The 14,829-nt window shown below is 39.2% G+C and overlaps 1 protein-coding gene across 1 annotated transcript in view; it reads right to left on the reverse strand.

The window, feature by feature from the left end:
• Positions 1-14,829, reverse strand: part of LOC124162706 — a 435,651-nt gene that overhangs the window by 243,913 nt on the left and 176,909 nt on the right. The window lies entirely within an intron of this gene.

Here is a 14,829-nt window from a genome sequence, read left to right on the forward strand (position 1 = left end):
CATATCTCACGAACGCCAACATACTACGGTAGATCAGATCATATATATAAAATAAGAGAGATAGTCTGTAGAATACGTAGATGCAGAATGTCCTTTTTTCCACGATCTATAAGAGACTATAACGGCAGCATTAGAATTTAAAAATAGGTTAGTTGGCTTGTAGTTAACTAACTTGTATAACTTATGTATTCCTCAATGCATGTTTCTGAAATTTCTTAGTATTTATAACAGAATTTTCAGTACATTCTAGCTTTATTGGCAAATTGTCTTTATGAGTAGTTGGCAAGTTTTACCTTTGCACGAATGTGGAAGTATAATTTGTTAGTACGCGTAACATTTTTATGCCCGTGTGGTGTGCTTCATACGGAAACAGAATTTGACGAAGATAGGCAAATAAGTAGGAGCTAGTATACCTAGGTCGCTTCGTACTCCCCTCACGAATGCATGGAAAAGGAAAGAGAAACAATTATTATTATTTTTTTCTTTTCTTGACCTTATTTAATATATAATATGGTATTTCCTGGAGTATAGGTCATTTATACAAAAGTTAGCAGCCAACGCAGCAGCAGCAGTTAATGTCAAAATTTTTTGTATATTCCATTCTGTTCTTATATATATATTTATATATACATATTTCTTTAAATTATATTTTATTATACAAAAAAACCCAATTGTTCCTTCTTTATGTATAAATATTGTGTATCGTCTTATTCTCTGTATTTTATATTGTTTCACACTTTTTCTAACATAGCCCTGAAGATGATTTAAGAAAATAAATCGAAACGTTGGCTGCTAACTTTTGTATAAATGACCTATACTCCAGGAAAGAGAAACGTATTCTTGGACATCTCACTCGCGTGGTCATAGGAGGAGGACGGAACTGGAATCGCAGTAGAAAGGCTGAGCCCAAAAATAACGTCACGCGAAATAACAACGAGAGGAAACATGACCCCGGAGAGTTTTACTTTCGAGAGACACGATGAAAGGTGGATCGCAGCAGAGAGAGAAAGGGGCCAAGGATGCAAAAACCCGAGTAACCAGGGTGACAAGGATATAGAACGGGTCCTGGCCAAAATTTTCGGCCGAGAAGAGAGACCGGAAGGGGAAAGGGAATGTATATTTTACGAGAACAACTCGAATCACACAATCGTGGAAAAATGCCAAAATAAAACGGGATAGCGAGAATATCTCAAGGACATTAAAATAAGTGTCTGAAAGTTATATAATAATTTGTCGCTCTACCAATTTAAGGCTTAGATAGTGAGTAATAAAATAATTATGCTTCAGTTGACGTAAATACGAAATGCTTTGCAGAAACATCCATTAGATTCATACCGCAAATTGAGAAAAGAAAAATAGGCAACCAAGTAGAGGGAAAACGATGTTCTCGATACTTCAATAAATAAGAATTGTCAAATAAAGAAAAGTTCTGAAATAAACAATCAGCAGACGAGGTTATTATTAAACTATTGCATCCATTACGGAAGATTTCTTTTAAATTTCCGCCCAAATCGGACTTCCCTTTTCAATTCACAATATGGTCTGCTCTCTTTCATTCTACTTACAAAAAATCTCATTCTCTTTCCATCCCTCCCACGCTTACCTAACATTCTTCCATCCCGAGGTATCCCGAGAAGATTTTTCAAAAGTTGTTCGCCGGGAAAGTGTTAAATCATATATATGGTTGCCTGTTTCAATAATTTACGTTAATTAAAGACTTGACTATAGAAATGTAGTGAATAAAAACAATCACAATATAAAAACAGTTTAGTCCGCTGAAATGTTTATTTTTCTCTCGAACTAGCTGAGAAGAAATCCCATCACAGTCGAAACACAAACATTCATAGGTCTTTCAGATTAGGGGAACGGATTTTGATCTACCAAACAAAACGACCAGCGAAAGAAATCATCGCATGCACACACACACGGTTGGCTTTAAAAATAAATCAAATTAAGACCTTAACTTCGCAACGGGAGTTCCTCCCGCGCACAACGCAGATCGTGGAGATGGAAGTTGCCGTCGGTGGCGAAACAATCATCCCGCGAGACACCTCCCTCCAGCCGCCAATCCCCCCACCCACATCCCCCCGCAGCAACTAATGCAGCAGGATTCCTTTCCGCTAGGCAGACCACTTGCTAGAAAATTCACTCCAACTCCGACGGGGCAACTCCGACTGTGGTAGCACCGTGAACACTTGCGACACACGACCGCCGACTAAATTTCCCAGAAGACGTGCTTTCCTATTTCCTTGTTTCTGTCGAGGGCCTCAAAATTTTTACAATGTACATGGGGGAGGGAGAGAAGCCAAGGGGTGCAAGTGATTTTTTCCTAAACAGAGTTAGGTACAAAAATTTGGTAAAGAAAATAAACGAGAGCTTTACCACGTACGGTGTTCATTGAGCCCTAGCCGTATCGTAGCAGTGCCTCCGACTGCACCAGGAACATAAGTTAGGTCTGCGTGGATGTTTTACGAATCAACCCGTCGTATCTCCGTTTCCAAATTCAACTCCCCCCTTTAATTCACAATACTACTTATTCCTTTCCATTCTATCCATAAACTCTATTCTCTTCTTCCCTATTCATCGCTAACCAAATACACTTCCCCCGACACGGTTTTCAGTATCCCCTTCAAACATTATTACTTGCTCCATGCAATTCATTGAAAAAAATCAAAGAAAATCAAAAGAAAGTAACCAGGTTGGTATAAGAAATTATAAAAATTACAAAAATAATTAAAAATGATAATTAATTTGAATTATTGATCCAGTTGTTATACTTTTTACATAATTTGTGCAAAAATTTAACTAGTTTTTATGATTTTCTTTTTCACGCACACATTACATTACACTATTACTAACGATGCAAATTAGCCAATTTAACATGATTTTGTGAACTGGCTGTTTAGGGTGAGTTTTGACTCATCGGTACAGCCTCTGAATCGCGGACATTTGTCTTGATCCCAAATCATTGTCTTATCTTTACTTCCTCCGCAAGGTTCCTCACCTCGTGCACCATATTCACCCATTCCATTGATTAAACAGAGAGAAATTTTCGTTAAAATTAGCCGACTTTCAGCCGTCTTCATGACGCACATTGTATTAAAATTCAGGGAGCCGTGATAATATATCCAGGGAATCATGAACATAATTCTGAGAAACAAATTAAAACAGATCCAACGCGATGAAAATGCAACAGAAGAGAAAGTTAAGAATAATTAAAAAAAAACAAGAGGCCCTCATTTACAATTTAATTACCATAAAAAATCATCCCTAGCCGCTTTTACCGCCATTTGCAGCTTTCTTAAGGAATGAACGGGCTACAGTCACTAATACAAAGGAAAGCTGAGATCTTCGTCAAAAACTGCTACGGGCGTACTGAAAGTGTTACACAGATGATAAGCGAATTAGGCTGGCAGTCACTGGAGACTCTTAGCTACGGCTAGGCATAGATTGCTTGAGCTATTCAGAATTGATATCTTTTAAAGCAACGCGGGGAACATCATTCTCAAGTTTTTCTAGTAGTGCTTATCCTTCAAAATTTTTCCTTCCAATACGTTTTCCTGGCATTGGCCAGGTTTAAAAAAGTCCGCTGAACACAATGTTCTCCACTTCGGAACATGGCAATCCGTATTTTTACCTTTGGGTGATTTTCACTGACACTCATTCACTTCATCTGTATTTCAAAAAAAGCTTAATTATTCGAAAACCACGACTCTTTTCTGATCAACGCTTCTAATCGTGTTCGGGGCCGGATAGGTTTTTTCACGTTACTAAAATTCTGTGAAAATGCCTTTTTTAACAATAGTACTTATTTTTTAAGAACATACAACAAATGTGAATTTGAAACAAAAACTAAAAATAAACGAAATTTATTTTAATATTATTCACCTCCTGGAAATTCCAAACCCTCGGTAAGTCTGGCTCTTCAATAAACTCAAACTCCACCCGCACTTTCATTGATGCGGGAGTACGAAAAGTAGACATGCAGACGAATAGAACGAGGGACGATATGTCGCAACTTGGATAAGAGAAATTGAGTCGACAAAGTGTTTTTTTCCAACTTTAGAGAGAGTAAACCAAAAAGGGCCATGGCCCCTTCCGTACAAGTAATGCACCATTGCAAAAGGAGGCTAAAGGATTCACAAAACTTATGAAACATTCGAAAGAACACCCATACGCATAAGAACGCGGAGGAAAACGTACGTCCTCTAAGAGTGCACTTTTCGAAGTTGTGCGGCACAAGTTTCCGCAATAAAGGAGAAATGAATGTATCTCCTTCGCGTCCCACTTTCCGGAGAGGATTCGAAACAATTCCTCAGGCGTACTTGCTCCTTTTCTCGAAGAATACTCTTCGTTATAGCTATAACGACTTAAACGGCAACTGTCACGGGAAAGTGAACAATGAGGCTCATTATCGCTCAATAACGCGGTCATAACAATAAAAAAATCATTTCTACGACTGTAACATCGGCAATGAACTATTCTCGAATATCTGATGAAAGGAATAACCTACGATTTTGTTCTACGGTGAGAGACGTAAAAAACGTGGTACCTCTCCACGGTACGTGAGACAGGTGTGAGAAATAAATTGCATGTCGTTTCCATGAAAGTCCTAAATTCCTCCTTTGTATGCACCTCATTGCTTGACAGCAGCAATATAATACAGAATACAATATAGGCTTTCCACGCCAAAGTTTCTGGAAAGTATAATTACAAATCATCCATTTTATACAGGCTTCCACGGTGGTACTTGTGAAATCAAAGTTAAAGCGTGGATATCACCCGGAATATAAGTATCATTTTAACAAAAAACTGATTTTATGTTCTTCCTGTCATAATAATCGTGATTAAATAAAATTTGAAGAGGGTTACCGAACTAAATTTTGAATATTTATTAAATGAAAGCTGTAAAGAAGTCATAACATCTTCGTTACATAAAAAATTATTAAATTAACGCTGTAAATAAGGCATTTCACGTTCTATACATAAAAATGGCGATAAGCCCAGATTGCTGGAAAATGTACTAGCTTAAAAATATAAATTTCATAATAAAACACATTATAAACTCCACGCTTAATTTGTTTTCCGACCCAGGTTTTTCAGTGTCACTTTCTTGGTCAAGGTCTTCAAATGACACTTATCAGCCGAAACTCAGGTCGGTCTATATAAAATTAAGTGTGGATTTTGCAACTGTGTTTTAATAGGATGATAAACAACTTCCATAAAGTAGCTATCGCCTTAGAGGTTTTCCCGGAAAAAATATAAGTGTTGAATTATCTACATTCTATGTATCCCAATTATTGTTTTTAACTGAGAAGGTTGCTGTCAATAATAGAAATATTTTTCCTATAGTATACGGAAAAAGTATTTCTTTTGAATCACCCATTCGCGAAATAGCCACTCAGGAATCTAAATCGAAGTAGGGCACTCACTGACGTGATTGCAAACACCCACTACATTTTTATTAAAAAGTGAGTACGTACAAATAAGGCACCTACTTTTGATACCTTATCATTCTCTGATGATGATGGAAATAATGTAACGAATGACAATTTCCTCCAGACGAGAAACTTGCGGGATCTCAAAACGCCGCATCATATCTTCTCGTAAGGAACACTCACGACGGATAGATAAATATACCTGAGGATAAAACGTGATCCGCATGATGATAAAAATATTCTAGAAATGAAAATTAGTGATAACACCCCTAACGCATCTACCAAAAGCTAGAGAAACTACATGGAAAGACAGGAAGCATATGCTTAAAGCATATTCGAAATGGAATCATTTAATCGAATTGAACTTTAAAAAAATAAATGGACTAACACAAACTAAAAACACTGGGTACTTGATGCAATCGGATAGTTATTAGATCAAATCTTCATCAAATAACTATTCGATATTGTTGATCGAATGATACTAATTAGATCGAATCTAGAATAGATTAATGCACAGAAGTAATATCGAAATAATCCTATATGGAATGTAGTCATAGACAGACACCAGAATAACCTTATTCAAAGCATTAATGACATCATAAGAGGGCTGAAACTCAAGGACAGAGGGATGATACTAACGAAGAAGTACAAAAATTATCGCCGAAGAAATTCTCCCAGACAGGGAAATTCAAAAAATAAAAAGAAATACACAAAAAAACTCGGACGGAAGGTTAACACAGTTCTGAAGGGCACATCCTGAACCAAAATGGCCAGCTGGAGACCGAAATAGAAACGAGGAAGGCAGAAGAAAACTGATATTCACATCTGTCATGAATACGATACTAAAATAGGATGCTTTGAGGATTCAATCAGAATGGTAGACACCGCGCAAGCCCATAACCAGAGCAGACATACCAAGCAAAACCACCTTCGGGTCAATATAAGCGCAACAGTTTACGGAGAAAATACTGATCATTTTTAAATCGTATGATACGTAATTAATTACCGAGCATTATTTTTCCCACTTCCTCGTCATAAACTCGGCCTATCATAGCTGTTTACGTTATTTTAAAAGAACCAAAGAGTTGCTGGTAAATATAACTTCAGTCAAACAAAAACTAAATCCGGAAACTGCTAATACAATTACGATTTGGAATACAAGCGTGTGCTACATAACTTGAGGGAAAATAGATTTTTAGAAACCGAAAAGATGTTACGAAAGAACATTTTTTCCAGTTAGGATTTTTGATTACACGGAATACGTTTTAAACCCTCAAAGCAACACTCGAAAACAGGACACGATGAAACTGCATTAGTTGTTTGACAAATAGAAGGGGAATCATGTCACAGGCTGTATTTACCTGCGATACAGGAAGCCACCAGCCGTAAAAAAAGCCATGAACGAGGAAAACAAATACGCAGAGGCACACGTTTCGAAGGCCATGCATGAGACGACCGATACACGTTGAAGCACTCTCGATATAAGGAAGAATGGCCAGACTACGGAGTAAACAATAAGCAGCCTTGGGATAGGTCAACGGTAGTTAGACAAGGATGATGTATGCACATCTAAAAGGGAGAATGGCAGGATGAACCTTTTACGAGCAGTTGAAAGGTAAGCATTCTGTACACGCGACACAGGTGACATAAGCAGGAAAAATTCAGCATGATTCCCTTCTCAGTTACCACACAAATCAGTAGTAAAGAAGTAATTTAAATTTATAAGTGACTATAATTAATGAGGAACCATCATTAAGATAGGATCAGATTATTTTAAGGTCATAATAAGATAAATTAAGTAAAAGTTTACGATTCTAGGGGTAGGTACTAAGACCATCAATTTTGGACGATCTCCAATAAGACAAGTATACTTACCTTTTATCAAAATTTTCAATGAAAAATTATGAAAAATTTCAAAACACTAATTGCTAGATTCACTGCAGATGTATCAAGAAAGTACTTTGAAGCGCACTAAATCACGTAATGGAAGTCTTCTATCTGCAAACGGTTACGAAAACATGAGTCTTTTATCGAGTCTCCCCCAAACGAATCAAGCCAAGAAGCTTCCTCAACAATGCGTCATGTTTTAATCATAACACAATACGAGGCGATAATACATTGGAACAGATAATAGAAAGAGAACATCAATCTATTCAGTTCGAGGAAAGTAGTGACAAAAATGTTAGTGGATGAAGAAAGAAACGAAAGATAGAGCAAGCATACAGAAAGTATAGAAATCCACACATAAACGGAGGACCACAATAGATTGGCACTGGTTTAAGAAATTAATAACGAGATATTAAGACAAATTGATCTCGAAGAAATTTACCAAGGAAGTGTCTCCTCGTAAAACCATTAAGAAAACCAAAAAGATTATTTTTCCCCGCCACATTTAACGCAATACCCGATCGCGACGGAGAAATAGACACGAAAACAGTACATTAAACGATGAGGAGAAAGATTGTACCCAAAGGTTAACGACGGTTGACTACAGATTTAGAAAGGGATAAAGATGTATGAGCAAGTGACGACTGGAATCTCAAGATTCTCTCAATGGAGGCGAAATACACAAATACATATTTTAAAACTGGATTAAAAGAATTAAACAAACGCTTGTATAATGAGTTACGAAATAGCCGCTGGTCCATGCCGATGGATAGATTAATAACAGGATTTAATTCCTTATATTCACTCAGAGAAAATCTTGTGATTCAGACTACTAATTTGTTTAATTTTTTTAGATGATTAATTATGAAAAACTCTAGTTAAATGAATGGAACGGCATACGAAAAAAATCAACAAGTATGACCTATAAATTCCAGGGCTGAAAGGAATAAGAGTAATTGCGCACACATGGGCGAGCAAGCCGCAGGAAGATGAATAAATAAGTTGCCACAATTGATGAAGAAAGGTGTTTTTGGCCACCTGCCGAAGGCCATTCCAACAATATAATCTTATCTATATCTATCATATCTAACATAATCACAAGTTTAATATTTGCAGGTACCCAAATGCATTTACATACCCACCGTAATAACAGAAATATAATTACCATTAGTAGACGTGGGAAAAACTCCCCTCGATCGGGAATCGAACCAACGGACCTTTAGCATTCAATGCCACAAAGCAACCCATGCTATTTAGGTTCGTGGTTTGACTCCAGATCAAGAGATTTTATCCCTCGGCAGTTAATGTGAATTTATCATTAACATGGAGTGTCATCGTCATCTATGAATTAGATGGAAGAAGCTCTCTAGTCCCTATCTCGCCCAATAGAGACGAATTATTATTATTATTATTACTAGCACGCCACCCGGCGTTGCCCAGGAAGTACACAGAGAAGTATGAAACTTGGAGCTTGGAATTCATGGCTACATAGTAGAATTTTTAGGTAAAGCAAAAAATCATGTATGACATCTATGGATTAGATGGAGGAAGCTCTCTAAATCTCTCCCTATCTCGCCCAATACAGACGAATTATTATTATTATTATTACCAGCAGGCCACCCGGCGTTGCCCGGGAAGGATAGTGCCAAGAGAAGTGTGAAACTTGGAACTTGGAATTCATGGCCACATAGTAGGATTTTTAGGTAAAACGAAAAAGCAGGTATGATGATGGTAGGTATACATGTGTAACAGCAAACAGTGGAAAAAACGATACCGTATGCCGCGCATGGAATAAGCTTACACCCCGCTTCACAACAATGATAACTGTGTGCCCATACGTGCGCAGGGCAAAAACTTTGTATGAACTCATACCCCAGCTAAAAGGTTTGCACCTAAACAAAGTTTGCACCAATAGTTGAGTGAAGAATTAGTAATATTTTCCCTTCGAGCGTGTCAAGAGGTGAGCCTACTCTTCAGGAGGTCCAACCACAGAAATTGTATGACGTGATGGAACAAACGGTAATGAGAAAACGACGCAAAGGACACGACGAACACAATCAAAAGTAGCACTAGGGGCTTTGGGAGCATGAGATTCACCAACTTACTAACTTTGGTGGCAATCCGAGCAGCCGCATTGAAATCCATAGCGGACAGACACACAAACAGACATCCTCTTTCAGACATTCCTTTGAAGAAGTGAACAGCAGTCGGTCACGGCACGTCGGGGCAATCTCCACCACGTTACGCGGCATACACCCGTATCTCTCTCTTTTAATCAGACGTCCTCTTTTTTTATACATAAACATATTACTAAATATCTATAAATAGTAATACTTTTATTCATAAAATATTACTATTTAATTTATACATAGGTATATATTTACGTTTTTTGTTATTTTCTATATTAATATACTACCATTAATATATATGAATATATTATCATCCCTTCATCCCTACTTTCGATTTTCAGGGACAAAAAAAATTCCCTGGGAGCAATTTAATCACCTTGGTGCTTAGCGGATGAGATATTGGAACGGCTTCGCAAGATATATGCCGCCCCGACGATATTCGGAACGGGGAAAAACTCGTGCACCCGACTTCGGGCGGCGGTCGTCCCCGTGGTATTTTCGTACCCGCCTTCGGGAGCGAGGGAGACGAGAGGCGTAGAGTGAGACGCGAATGGAGAGGGAAGAGGCGACACGGGACTTGTCGGGATCCAGCGTGACGGAAACGAGGAGGCATGCAGAGCAGCTGAAGGCGCACTTCTCCCCCCCCCCCTCCACGGATTCCTACATTACACATCCCTTTCACACCACCAAAGACGAAACAAACATCGGAGAGACATACTCTTTCTATTTTCACAACCAATGTGAGAGCCAGGACGCCAATTGAGAAGAACGCTGGGCTGTTGATCGAAGGGTCCCGGGGCCACTATCATTACCATTGTGATGGCGATGACGTCATATACTCGTGAAAGGTAGGTGGCAACTTTCGCGTTTTCATTTATTACTATTTATAACGAGCGGAGAGCTGGCTGAACGAATAATATTATTATTTAAGAAACCTACCGATGAAGGTAGTTTACCATGGAGTACTTAAGAAGCATTCTGTCAGCCTACCCTTCCTTCATTTACTTCCCCCTCTTCAATTCACAATAAGAACTACTCTCTTTCATTCTATACAAAAATAAATCCTTTTATCTTCCTTCCTCTCCCTTGTTTACCTAACATTCTACTCTCTAGCACTGTTATCAACATCCACTTCCCGCTCAGTGAGCGATACCTTCTGTCTCCTCCGTGTCTCATCTAAAAGCAACCTACTCTCATCCACCCTATCCAGCACTTCGTCGTTCCTGTTCTTCTCCGTCCACTTCACTTTCTCCATTCTTCTCCACACCCACATCTCGAATGCCTCCATGTCTTTTCTCATCCTCCGTCCAACAAGTGTCCACGTTTCCGTGCCGTAAAACGCTACACTCCGGATCAAACTCTTCAACTTCTGACCTTTTCGTTAAACTTCTACATAACGATCCCCTGATAAGCTCCTTCCTGATCACCCGGGTTCATATCTTACGTAAACCCTTTAGCCCTAGGCCATGCCAAAGTAAAATTCCTTGAAATACGTGGCGGCCCGGGGAAATTAACTGTTGGCACTCGTAACTTGAATATGCTAAATTGACACGCCTGCGGCTTAATCTGGGGTGAACTCTACCCTCAACTATCATACAACGTTCGCAATGAACCACTGACTCAATGAGTTTATTATCAATCTCACGGTGATACAAGAATTCTGGGGAAAGAAAAAATTCTCCACGCGAGTAGAATTGCGACACATTTTTCCAATTATCAAAGGGGTTACAACAAGAGTGCTGCATCTTAAACAACAATGAGCATTTATCTCATCAATAAACTGATAAATGAATCATACGTTCAGCATTCGTGGGTACTGGATAGTAAGTGTGTGACAATCCATCTCTAAAATATTTCCTATTATGCACCCTCTTTCACCTGTTCCGGCAAATTATTCCGCGAAGCTTTGAGGGAACAACTGCAAATCATTTTTGACAGTATCTCAATCTGCACCGAGAATGCATTTCGATAGACGATCTGCAAACGCATGAACGTAGAGAGATGAGGTGGTGTGGTGTGAACAGGACATGAAAGCCCCTACTCCCCCCCTTACACTTTCCCTCTCCACTCAGCCCCGAATTCCCTCCACGCTTCACTATAACTACCCCCCCCCCCTTTTTCCTCCTCCTCCCCTTCCCAGCATTCCCTCCTCGCCACCCCCGACAGCAGCGACGCCGTCGCCGTTCAACAATCCACTTTCACTTCCGAGGACGAAAAAACGACGAGGAATAATCGCGGCTCTGCACAGCGAGGATAATCCAGCCACGGCCAAACAGGACGCTCTGCATTTTGGTTCGAAGCAGTCCTGACCGACATTTAAGATCCAAGATGACGTATTCATCTACATCTACATAATGCCCCTCAAGCCGCCTAAAAGACGTGTGGCAGGGAGTGTTAGGACACCAGTCGTTTACAGTAAAAAAAATGAAGTGATCTAACGAGGTTGGGACTAGCGTTTATGAAAGTCCTTCATGGTTCGGGGGAAAAACGAATTCCCATATCTATCCGTTCGGCAAAACATCTCTCTTAATTTATCGCTTCTATCGGACCTGGAGATATAGTGTGGCTCTAATATTATGTTCTCTGTGTCGCTCTTAAAGATACCCATTCTCAATTCAATCTAAGCCTAGCGCGCAGCCTCCGAGTCTCCAACGGCTCCCAGCCTAATTCGCTTAACATCTGGGTAACACTGTCTGCACGCCCGTAGCAGTTTTGACGAAACGCGCAGCCTTCCTTTGTATTTTACTCAGTTCGCGGATAAAGTCTTTCTGCACCGGATCCCATACGCTCGCTCGCATTGTGGTAATATCAAAGAGAAATGATACACAAAGATATGGTATCGTGTACTTAATTTCATATTTAAATGCAAGGTAGCTGCCCTATTCCACAATTATTTAATACGTACAATAAATCCTACTCTCGCCCCATTTTGACGGAAAGAAAAGGATCAAATAATCCAATAAGATCAAATTACACTTCTTTGTGTCAGAAAAAAACAACATCATTAGGTCAAAACCATTTTTATCGAAATTAACGTGGTCGCCAGAAGAAACCTAGAAAACCCAAAGGAGTGCTGGAAACGACCGCTTCCTCGGCGCTCTTGAATGTTTAAGCGAATAATTTGGCAAAACCACTTCAAACATACATTGTTTTGGAGCCGGAAGTTTAGGGATTCTCAGGGCTATTATCACTGATGTGAAGGTCGGAGAGACTCAACTCGACTTTCGTCAGGCAGCGAAGCCTCTAGTTAAATTCAAAATTTAAAATTGCGCTCCCAGTAGTACCAACAAGTCGATATGTGCGTAGTTTTATCATTGCATACCCTTTTTACAAGATGCATGTAACTCGACTTATGAAGCAGAATGACCAGTTTAATGAGAGTTAACCCCGCCAATATTTTACACCCGCAATTGTGGCAGAGCCAACATCTATAAAACATATTGCTAAATGCTACATAAAAAACACCCACCCGCAGCCGAAAACACTGGAGATGATGGCAGGGTTACATTTATAGACAGATTTCAAGGAGAGACGATATTTGTTTCCAAAACCTTATTTAAATAAAGGTTTCCGAATTGAATTCCCTAGCAGCATGACTAATTCACCGGGGTATGCCCTAAGGTTTAAAAAATACTCCGCAAAAATTCACTCCCAATAGCATTTGAAGAAAGAGACCGGGTCAAACAGATCAAGGTCCATTGAGGAAAAAAATTATTCTGCTCGAAGGCTTTCTTTGGAGGCGATATTATCCCGAGAACCTGTTTGCAGCAGTATCAGCAGAAACGCACGGAAAATATTTCGCTGGTCAAGGAAGGGTGCCATGCATTAATTTAATCATGGAAGGTAGTACAAGCCACGGATATTACAAAAGAGGATACTCAAGTCGGCCTATAAATGTGTTGTCACCCACCGCGCATTTCAATGGGTTTACAGAAGTCGCCACTCGCGTCGCTGACGGACAGAGTGATCCGAGTTTCACGGGGAAATAAGGCATAATAATAATAATTATTATTATTATGATTTCGTCTTTAGTTTTCAAGCGAATTTAGGACAACATTGTCCTCTCTTACAATTAACTTGATTGACAAACACAAATATCCATGCCCTGGGTGGTGGTCAAACCACCCAGACGGGATTCGAACCTGCGACCTCTAGGTTAGCAGTCGGGGACTTTACCCCGGCGCCACCGAGGCAGGCAAAGGGGTGTCAGGGGTATCAACCAAAATTTACTTCCAGGATGATGCTATTTATCAATTCATAACTTTCCAATGATATTCCTCGCAATTACAAACATTAATCTGCAAAATATTGGAAAATAGTGGATCGCATTGCACTCATAACTGCGTCGCGGAGATTTTCGGAAATCGATTATAATGCGACAAGAGTGACAATAGAAATCAGCCTTCAATGGGATGGAATTAGGCCTCCTCTATGCAGTCCCCTCGGAGGAAATAATATTTTCTGCTCTTTCTTTAGAAGTTATTTTATTCCAAGAAGACGTTTATAGCAGTACCAGCAGAAACGAAGTGAAAATATTTCACGCATCTAGGAACGGTGCCACGCATAAATTTAAGCATATAAGGTAGAGGTATAGTACAAGCATAACCTTTACTAGTTCAACCTGTCAGTAATCACAAGGCGAGAGCGAGCAATTCCAAGGTCGCAATGACTATAAGATATTTCCCAGTATTAAAATAAAATGCCAAACAGATTATAATCTCAGGCATCCATACCACCACATAAGCATTTCCTGCATTTGTAAGTGATCAAATTACGTCAACATCGACCTCACCTGAAGTTTTCTTAAAAATCGGAGCATTTAAGAATATTTTGCCGGCGATAAATATCCATTTTATTGCTTTTATACCTTTGAGTTCGTGCATTAACTAGCCGAGAATGCGACTATGCGTAGTTATCTAAGAATTACGGTTTCACATGACACGAGAAAATTAAACTGTCAAATCAAATTAATTTAAAATTAGAATTCGATTTGTCAAGTTGGTATGATTTTATATGAAAATACAGTATTAAATCCTAACAGGAAAATACCGCAAACGGTAAGATATATTCTAGTATTCATGGCCACGCTTGCTTCATAAGCTACTATTTAAGAGACAGAAAGCTGACATCACAGCGGCATTCTAACGGAAATATCCAGGAACTTCACGAAGAAAATTATAACAATGTAGTGTTTATGATCTTGGAGTATAGGTCATGATTTAAATTAAATACACATTTGGCCAACGTTTCTGAGATTTATTCTCCTTCCTCAGGGCTCTGTGATAGAAAAGTTTCGTAACGAAACTTTTCTATCACAGAGCCCTGAGGAAGGAGAATAAATCTCAGAAACGTTGGCCAAATGTGTATTTAATTTA

Source organism: Ischnura elegans, chromosome 7 (assembly GCF_921293095.1).
Source record: "Ischnura elegans chromosome 7, ioIscEleg1.1, whole genome shotgun sequence".
NCBI lineage: Eukaryota > Metazoa > Arthropoda > Insecta > Odonata > Coenagrionidae > Ischnura > Ischnura elegans.